The sequence below is a fragment of the Triturus cristatus genome, chromosome 4_2 (assembly GCF_964204655.1).
Source record: "Triturus cristatus chromosome 4_2, aTriCri1.1, whole genome shotgun sequence".
Lineage (NCBI taxonomy): Eukaryota > Metazoa > Chordata > Amphibia > Caudata > Salamandridae > Triturus > Triturus cristatus.
In genome coordinates, this window is record NC_140586.1 from 820304034 (window position 1) to 820313945 (window position 9912).

General features: G+C 42.2%; 1 long non-coding RNA gene across 1 annotated transcript; it reads right to left on the reverse strand.

The window, feature by feature from the left end:
- Positions 1-1285: 1285 nt before the first annotated feature.
- LOC146835114 (uncharacterized) lies at positions 1286-6522 on the reverse strand. The gene is made up of 3 exons (XR_014960387.1): positions 6473-6522; positions 5472-6096; positions 1286-2541 (listed from the first exon to the last, which is right to left on the reverse strand). It is a non-coding gene; the product is annotated as an uncharacterized LOC146835114 (long non-coding RNA).
- Positions 6523-9912: the final 3390 nt, after the last annotated feature.

A 9912-nucleotide genomic window follows, 5' to 3' on the forward strand; every position in this document is an offset into this window, starting at 1 on the left:
AAGTCATCTGGTAACCTGATAATACTATATATTTTTTTGTGATAATCTTTGTAGGCAATCCACAATCTGTCCTCCCTTTACATTTTCATAATAAATCCCATCACATGAATGGTTTGCATTATGAGGTAAAAAGGATTTGTGAGCTAGCGATGACCGGGTCATCAAACTTCTTTGCACCAGCCCAGGGGAGGAAAGAGTGGAGGTCCCTGCAGAACACAGGAAGAGGTACTTGCAGAGGCCTCAGGGTGCAGAGGTGAGTAGTTTGTACAGTTCACCCAGTCCTGGTGTTTCTCAACCCTATGGCACTCGTTATCCTGCGTTTATAATGTGGAAATCGAATTACAAGTGACAAAAAGCAAACAAAAAAGCAGATTGCAAAAACCACGCCCTCCAGATTCGGAAACCACGAGGTCTCTATATGACGCGAGAGAATGTTCTACATCAGGGGTGTTCCATATAGGTCTAGAAGGGGCCCAATCAAGGCCAGACTTGGCATCAGATCGCTTTACATGAGCATCAGATTAGATCATTCTTTTTCCAGGCACAGGGAGTTTGAGTGATTTGTAGAGAATCACGGGATGTTGAGATCCTGACAGGACTCGAACCCGGCTCCCCAGTTCCAAAGTTGGCAGCTTTGCCCGTTAGGCCACATGTACATGCAATAAATTTAAATGTTAAATGTCCACTAAACTGAGGATTGCCCAGACAGAGTATTTACTTGAGAAGAGATAGATCATTGAACTACATTAAAACCACACATGCTGATGTATAAACTGCCTTCTTTTTACCTGTTGTGCCCATAGTATTCACAGACGCGCTCAGCATTCTTGTTTCAGACATATTCAGACTCCTTCTCTTGTTTGGCTTTTTAAGCCGGGATTTGAAAAATAACTAACAGCATCTGAAAGTTTACATTATTTGTATCTTTTTCCAGGTCCTTTTTAGGTCGAACCTACTGGACAATGCATGCGCTGTCAGTTGCAAGGCATATTATGCCTTAATAAGAACATAGAGGGGCTTAGAGCCCACCCATTGCTGACCATTGCTTGTCTTTTCTTGTCAATCTCATTTGCCTCTTCTTATTAGTGTACCTGCATGTTAATCTTTTGTTTGTCCCTCCCACAGAGCATTGACTCTGTACAATCTCTTTGATTAACTGGCATCGCTGCTTCCACTTGCTTGGCGTTCCCTCCAGCCCTCCCCTGCATTGCTTCACACACACACCCTTGTTGCTTTCGCTCCCCTCACTCACTCTTAAAAAAAAACACTTTGCACTTTTCTTTTTTAATTACTGATCTAACTTGAATTGATAAATAAAAATAACAAAAACACCTTTGTCATTTTGTGGCTGTATGCATGACAGGGCCTTTCCCACCAAAAGTTCAAAGAGGAGCCCCCTCTTGTGTTGACTCCAGTTTTCTCAGCTTCCTCTTTTGTTCAGTGGGGCTGGGCTGTTACCAACCTAGAGCCAGAGTGACAGGCAATTTACAGATGCAGATTTTTTATCCCACCCTTCCCTCTTCAGGAGCTGAGGGAAGCACTGTTCATTACTATTTTGTATGGGGCGGCCTTTGTTCCTGCTGTTGGAGAGAAATGTACTTAACTTGGCACAGCGGTGGGAAAGAGGCCTGGCTTCAGATCCTCAGCTGAGCCAGAGAAATATAGCAATTCTGAATGGCCCATAAGTTATACAGATTTCTTGGAACTCGCAGATTTGATTTTCCCACACAAGTTCCACCCCATTTTTATATCTCACTAGATTTTGTAGGCGAAAGGGAAGCCAAACTGCACTCTTAGGCACTTCTCCCCCATGTCTACATATGTATATAATAGAGTGCAGAAAAAACTGTCATTCACACTGACATTCCCTATTAGTGTACACTCACATTTTTAAGGCCTACTCCGGGTCAATACCCAATCCTGCAGCCCTCACAAGTGTGCACACATGTGCACACATGTTCACATGTAACGATCCAAGTGCCCCTTATCTTAGCTGCGTCACAGCAGCCTTATCTTAAAAGACAGACATTGGGGGTAAACACTTGTACTCTATTTGCCATCTGATTACCATGGGTGAGACACAAAGTGAGACTTACCCACAGTAAAACGTCCAAAACTGGGTGATCCAAAAAGCAAAACATACAGGATTACTGAATTGGTGGAACCCAATTGCAACACTGAGTAAATGCCCGCTTTAAAATATAGAAAGCCCATTCAGCAGTATCAATCTTGCCTTACATTTTGCTTCTTGAGTACCTTGGAAATATAATATGTTCTAAGAGCAAATCCTTAAATTAATAGGCATTAAACATTCGCCAGTCAAAGAAAACATTGTTATCCTTAATAGATGTGGGGGGTAGCCTGTCCAAAATCGCCAAACGTTTCTTCAGATCCATGCAAATACCCCTGGTTGACAGGTGAAATCCAAGATACTCAATGACATTGGCTCCAAACTAACTTTTTTCCAGCTTGCATGTTAGTTGGTGCTGTCTCAATCAGTTGAATGAATAGTATGAATGTTCAGTGTTCTCTTCCTGGGTTCTGTTTTGAAAAAATAAATTTTGTATTAGGTAATTGACATAAATAATGTGTAAAATATAATGATGATGTCATAAATGAAGATTGATTTATATGTGGGAAAAAAAATTATATTATATAAAAAAATAAAAAAAAGGATAATACAAAAATACAATAAACAGGAGTAAAAGAAATAAATTGAAGTGGTAAATTGGTGTTACTTGTTGGTAAGCACAGGTTGACTTAGATTTTCTATCAATATTTTGATTAATTATAAGAAATTAGAATACAGGTCTTGAGGGAGCATTACTTGTTAGGTTCTTTACTAATAAGTAACCCAAGTGTTCTAAAATGTCCGCCAAAAACGCGGGAAATCTTCTGCGCATGTGTCTTCTACATCTACGTAGTATGACGCCTTCTGTCACTTGGGGGAAATCTTTGCAGCTGCGCAATAGCTTTTAACATGGCTGCTCGAAAACCCTCGCACTAACGCACATGCTGTGCTGAAACTAACCTATGCAAGTTTTACTAAGGTATTAATGCTAAAGAAATATTAAGTAAATGGGGCTAGAGTAGAAGTAAGTGGTATACAGTGAATTAATAAAATTTTGTATTCTAACATGTTCTTCTCTGACTTTATTAATAGTTTGTATTTGGGCCTTGGAGGGTGACCGATGCGTGAAAACCTTCTCGTTCTGAGACCAATGAAAATGATTGGTGACTGCCAATCCATGTGCCTAGCAAGGACATGGGAAGATCAACTCCTGACCCTACAAGAGGAAGAACTTGAAACATTGTATTACAGATTTATCGATCCACATATGAAATGCTTGTGGGAATAAAGCTTGTGGATATTAAAATTAAGGGACGGGGAATTAGACACTAGAACTAAAGAAATTTATTGCATCTAGTATGGTGTGATGTCCTCATCCAACTGCTTGGCCCAATCAAATTGCGGGTGAACATGGAACTGAAACATTTAGGGGTGGATCATACATTTGAATTGGTATAACAGAGGTAAGTTCTAGATAGTTAGACACACTTGACCCACGAGATGCCGATGCTATGCCGTGATGCTGCCCGATTTTGCTGCAATCTGACTGAAGAATTCAACACTAGGAAAAATTTGCGGCACAACCGAGGAGGCACATCTAGGAAGGGGTCCGGATGAGCCAGAGCCGGAGAGAGTAGCACCAGAGAGGGGTGTAACACTGGCATTACACTAGAAGAGGCCACTTTCCCTGTCCTGAATCCTTGTTACTCTGATGTCTAGGTCCTCACACCATTCTAGGTAAATATAGTTCTGGGGGGTTGTGCTTTGTATTTGCTCGCTGTTCTTTCTCTCCTCAGGTACTGTCATCATATGAGATTAATTAATATGAATTGAATTATAAACTAATTGAACTTCTATTCCTGATGGGGAATCTTGATGTGTCTATGTGTATTCTGATTTGACTCACAAAATTATTAATTCAGAAAAACTTTTGAAACTCCTTCTGAGTCTGTGGTTCTTTAAATAAAGATACATGTATTATTGTATTTCCTCCCCATTCTAATCTACTACTAGATCTTTCGAACGTGCATTTACTCAGGAGACAGGAATGGTAAGAATACTGGTGAAAGGTTTCTTAGGGTAAAACAAAAGTGGATATTTGCTAGCTCATTGAGTATATGAATGTATATGGGCCCAAATGAGTGTTGTGTGTATGAATGTGTTGAGCTGGTAAACTCCGCTGCATCACATGATACCGGCCCATGGTGCTCTAACTGCCACTGGTCTACAGAAACCACTTACAGCAGGGGGGCTGCACTCATTGTGACACCAGTTGTCGTGCCCCAGAAGAATTGCACAGCCTTGTGCACATTTGGGAAAAATATTCACTCGTACTCCATAGTGTTACCAAATTTCATCCAATTTTATTTCCATTTTTTTGATCCATTTTCATCCGTCACGTCAAAGAAATGAAGTTCAAAAGTTTTCAGCATTTTAGTTGCTCAGGAATTGCCCATCCGGGCCTATTCACAGGCATGTAAACAAGCTCCATTCCTCCAATACATTTGAATAACCCAATGCATTTCGGTCTGATATCGACCGTCCTCAGGGGTTTCTAAAATGATTTAAAAATGATCATCAGCCCCACTCATTTTTAAACAATATTAATGCTCAAGAATTAATCAAAAACCCAAAATTGTATTTACAACATAACTTTTATCAATCAATATGAACCACAAACGTAGTGTCCAAATCATATCTCCTGTGTTTGAGTTCAAACCAACTTTATGGTCATTCATTATGAACAAACAAATAATGCCCATCCATTGCCATACATCCCTCCCTCTACATCATCCCCATTATTTACCTCCACCAAAAAACCTCCCCATATCAAAATAACAATAATCTATCCCTCGATCCAACTATCGTTTGACCCCACGGCTGTACCGCTCATCTTACTCCCCCCAACACCCCAGTTTGTACCTCCAATCATATGGTTATTAACGGCCTGTACAACCATCAAGTTAAAACGCCATCAAATCCAAACGCCATGGCTCCAAACCCGTAATCACAATCTTCCCGGTTTTTTAACCAGGCGTTACCTGCCCCACCTGTGCTCACTCTGTGATGTGATTCCCAAAATGCTGAAAACTTTTGAACTTAATTTCTTTGACGTGACGGATGAAAATTGATTAAAAAATGGAAATAAAATTGGATGAACTTTGGTAAAACTATGGAGTACGAGTGAATATGTTTCTCAAATGTGCACAAGGCTGTGCAACTCTTCTGGGGCACGACAACTGCGTGTCACAATGTTTTGATGCAATGTTAAATTTGCGCCAAGGAACGGAGCGCATAAGAGTGTATGCACGCCAAACTGGATTATAATATAGTGAACAAAAAATGTGGGGTAAACTAAGGGTGTGCTTCAGACTTTTTTTCAGTGAATTACACAACGCACCTGGGCATGGTGGCATCCAGATCACAAACAACATCATCCCAAACAGGGCAACTAGGTTCCCAGAAGAAGCACGCTTTGAGCCCACGAAGATGCTTCATCTGTAAACCTGAGAACAGAGGTCAGTAACAACTTGGCGACTGGCCTAGTGGGAAGAAGCGGGGTTGACAGAAATGGCACACAGTATGTGGAAACATCAAAGATAGGCGAGTTGCACTCCTTATTTACTGCAAGTTTCTCCGATTTTAAACTTTTACTTTTAACCGTTGCGTGCACAGTGGCGTCGCGCTCAGCCCAAACAGCACGTTTTTCGAAACAACAACATTTTTGGGACAACCTTCTGCCCCGATCCACTGGCACTGCCAAAACTGCATTTGCAAGTAATTGTTATTCTCATATTCATCTTATCCAATGTTCAAAACATTATTTATTCCCATAGATAATCCATGTATTCCCTTTAGAATGATTCAGATCTTCATGCAAGATAAGGCCATTTTACATATTTCTGATGCTCCTGCCGGGCCATCCGAACCTCTTTCTAAGAACACGACTTAAGGCAAATTCATCCATAGCAGTTTATTTAAAATCCAATGCATTTCGGGCCTCAAGGGCCCTTCGTCAGGGAAAACTGAAAGTAACAATTACACACGTTTTAATATGTCATCTCAAAATACAAACTGACAACTACAATAATGTTTAATGCTTAAAATAAAGCTCTTTTCTTAGTCACAATGGTTAATTCGATTGAAATGCATACTATGCCATAATAAAACCTTTCTTTCATGATTAACATAAGTAGCTACCTATCGCTAAACCGTAAATCACCATGCTTTAGCCCTGACTTCTTGCGCTCCCCATCTATCATTAACTTTCTTCCTAAACATCCCCATTCCTAATCTTTCCACCCTCGTAATGCTTGCTCCCAACTTTCAATGTAAACATTCTTTCCTTTTTTAGAAAACAGCATTTCCTTGTCTGAAGAAGCATAACTCATTTGATCCTACCTGCTTAGAAGCAAAACAACCTCCTCGCTCCGTCTCAAATGTGATTTCTCCTTCCCCTTCCACCCTCGTGACTTTAAACACACTTTAACCCCTCCTCGCAAGAAGCCCTCCCTCTAATTACCACATGATTAGCACCTGTGTCAATTAAAGAACTCCCGGGTTTCCCTGAAAACACTACGGTACCCATGATGCATTTAAACATGAATGAATACTGTATTATTAATCATGATTAGTGCAACTCTATTCATTAAAAAGTATAGACAGTCTTTAGAACATGTGACTGATCCAATGTTTTGTTACTGTAATGTTCTCGTTTTTCCGACACCAAAAATAAACTTGCTGTGTGACCTTCGATGTTCCGTCTTGCATGAAGAAAAAATAATGAAGCTTCATTCCAAACTCTTCCTTTTGTATGATTCTCTTAATGGGTGCTAACTCGAAGGGGCATTACTTGTGTAAACATCAAAGATAGGCGAGTTGCACTCCTTATTTACTGCAAGTTTCTCCGATTTTAAACTTTTACTTTGTATGTGGAAGCATACCTCCCTGCCCCCTGCGTGACCTAGGAATTGTGGAGGAACTATGTAGTGGGGCCACCTAGAAACAATTACCCAAGAGCACATCTACAGACTGGCACAAGTAAGGGAGTATAATCCTCAACACCTGCCAAAAGCTCACTGCCAAAAGCAGAGGAAGGGGTCCGGTGTCTCACCCAACACTCGGGGAGAGGGACAGGCTACGCTGCAGGCCTGACCACAAGCTGCAAAGTGCTCTGTTGGGCAAATGAGAGCAACTCAGTTGAAATCCAAGACCCAGGGTCAATATACAGACCCCAGTAGAGAGCAGCTAGTATGAAACAGAGGGGGGACCTGCTTTATGTCAGAAGTGGGCCCTGCATCCAATGGAACAGAGCCTCAGCAGAGAGGAGCCTGGGATCTGGGGGCAACAGACCGCATCATCACCCAGAATTTTCTGCTAACAGCCTTCCAGAAAATCAAGAAGTTAAAGCAGTAAAAACCGAATTACAACTGAACTTGAAGGAGGCACAGAAGTATAACATTAGCCTAAGGGACACATTGAAAGAGCTGGGGACAAACCCGTGAGAGCAAGTTGAGTACTGCAAACAAGTTCAAAGATGTGAGAACGTAGAATATATATATCACTCTGTTTGTAATAACAAGTGCACACCTATCACACTGTTTGTATTGACAAGTGCAATTTTATTTTCTACCACCTTAAAGCCATCTAAAGCCTTAGCATTATTGCACATTTACACGTATTTTAAATGCACCGCCATTTTGCTACCTGGGTTGTACAGTGGTCACTTTAGCCTAACCATCCTAGTAAGAGTGACCTCATTCTGAAGTTGGCATGAAGAAGCGAGGATTGTAGAAATTAATCTGGCTGGTCTTTTCCTTGATGAACCTGTTAATGGATTTTCCGGTCTCCTAACATTCGTCCCATGCAAAGAGCCTGGCACCTGCTTATTAGCACCTAGCTGTAGGCCATCGTCCCTCAGGCATTCCTGCTTATGTTTGCTTACATTGAGAAAAAGTGTGAAAGGAGCACCAAAATGAATGGTCAAGCTGACCAGGGGACAAAGCTTTCTCCCCTGTTTCCCTTTGCTTAAGTTGATGCTTGCTGGCTATTTTTCCATTAAATTAGTCCTGAGTAAAACTTAAAGTAAATTGGCGTAATTCTCATAATTTTAGAAATCGTGCATTAGGCGTCTTACGCAAAATTCCAGAAATGATGCCATAATGTCACATCCTGAAATTACTCCGCCATTTGTAGCAAAGTGATAGTGCGGTGACAATAAGAACAACCAGGGAAACCAGGGATAACCACATTAGTGATGGCGCGCAGATCTTGGACAAGTCTGTATTTGTATCACACCTGCTAACAACTGGTACTAAACCCCCTGGTCTGCAATGATGGGATGTATTCCAGCCTCGCCTTCACACTTAAGTGGGTGCTGAGCAATTTGAGACAGTTTTTTCCTGTGGTGTGATCTTGATTTTCACGGGCACCACTGAGGTGTTGAATCCCACACCATTGGCCTCTGTGGACTACCTGGGAAAGTAAATCAGTTAACTTATGTGTCAGTTCGGCACTATTTAGAACCAGGGCCGGACTGGGAACTGAAAGCAGCCCTGGCAAATTTTCACAGAGCAGCCCCAATCGGGCGTGTAGCGAGCGAACATAGCGAGCGAGCCTGACCACTACTAGGGGTGTTTGGGGCTGGTTCTCCCCCATGAAAATTTTGGAAAAAGACAGACCAAACTGGTGCATTTTAGAGCACATTTTTCATTACAAATTTAATTGTATTAACTTTTAAAGCAAAGTAAATAGTAGATGATGACCTTAAAGAGCACCAGCTTATCCAGTCATTATACCTACAATTAAGGCAGGTCAGGTGCCTCAGTGCCTGGCTGGTCATGAAGGGTGGTGGTGGTAGACAGTGGGTGTGGCGGCGAAAGTAAGTGTACGTGGGCCACGGCCTGCGTGCACCGGCCGCACGGCACCCTGTCAACTGCGCACGTACAGTGCAGTAGCTGGGTGGACTGGTATGGTAACTTGGGTTGAATTTAGTAGTGCGTGTGCGAGGCACACGCACTACTAAATTCAACCCAGCTACTGCACCACAGCACCTCTGTCAGTCTGTGGGGGTAAAAAGCACCACTGCCATTCGTGAGAGAGGTCACCCCACCAATGGCAGTTGTGCTTTTTCTCCGCAGAGCAGATGCAGGAGTACACACTGCACTGTGCATAGCTGCCAAGGTTTCAGATTGCTATGTGTGACATTTTCATGAAGTCAGTGTAATTATGAGTGACATTCAATGACTATGAGTGACACCTCTAGGGTGTGAGTTGAGGGGCCGAGGGGAAAGGGACATCACTGCCTTTTAGCGTGCTTCAAGGACATAGAAAGCGGACAGAGACTTTACACGAGGGGCTTGGCATGGCTGTCTGTGCAGAGCAGCACAGACGTCGGACACAGGCCTGGAAGCAGGACAGCCTTCTGATTTTGTTGCTAGGAGCCGATTTTTAAAAAATCGGCAGCACCAGTAACAAAACCGGACCCCTGTAAAGAAACCGGCCCCCACCCCTTCTGGCCTCCCGGGGGATAGCTCAGTGCCCGGTATTACCAGTCCGGCCCTGTTTACAACACGTTGACTGTTAGTATTTTCACAAAGCAAAGACGGTATCTCATTCTCGCGGTGTTGGGGTATGTTGAGGTAGACAACATCAGGGGTAGGGAAAAGTATGCAGCTAAGTTTTAAGAATGCCTTTGCTAACGCTAATTATTTCTGATTGCTGGCTGGCTATTTTGCATTAAACGCATGTTAGACATTTTGGATCTCATGAGTGACGTGTGTTTTTTTTTTACTGTTTACACAGATATCCCAATCCAGCAGCTTTTGTATTTTATTAATCAG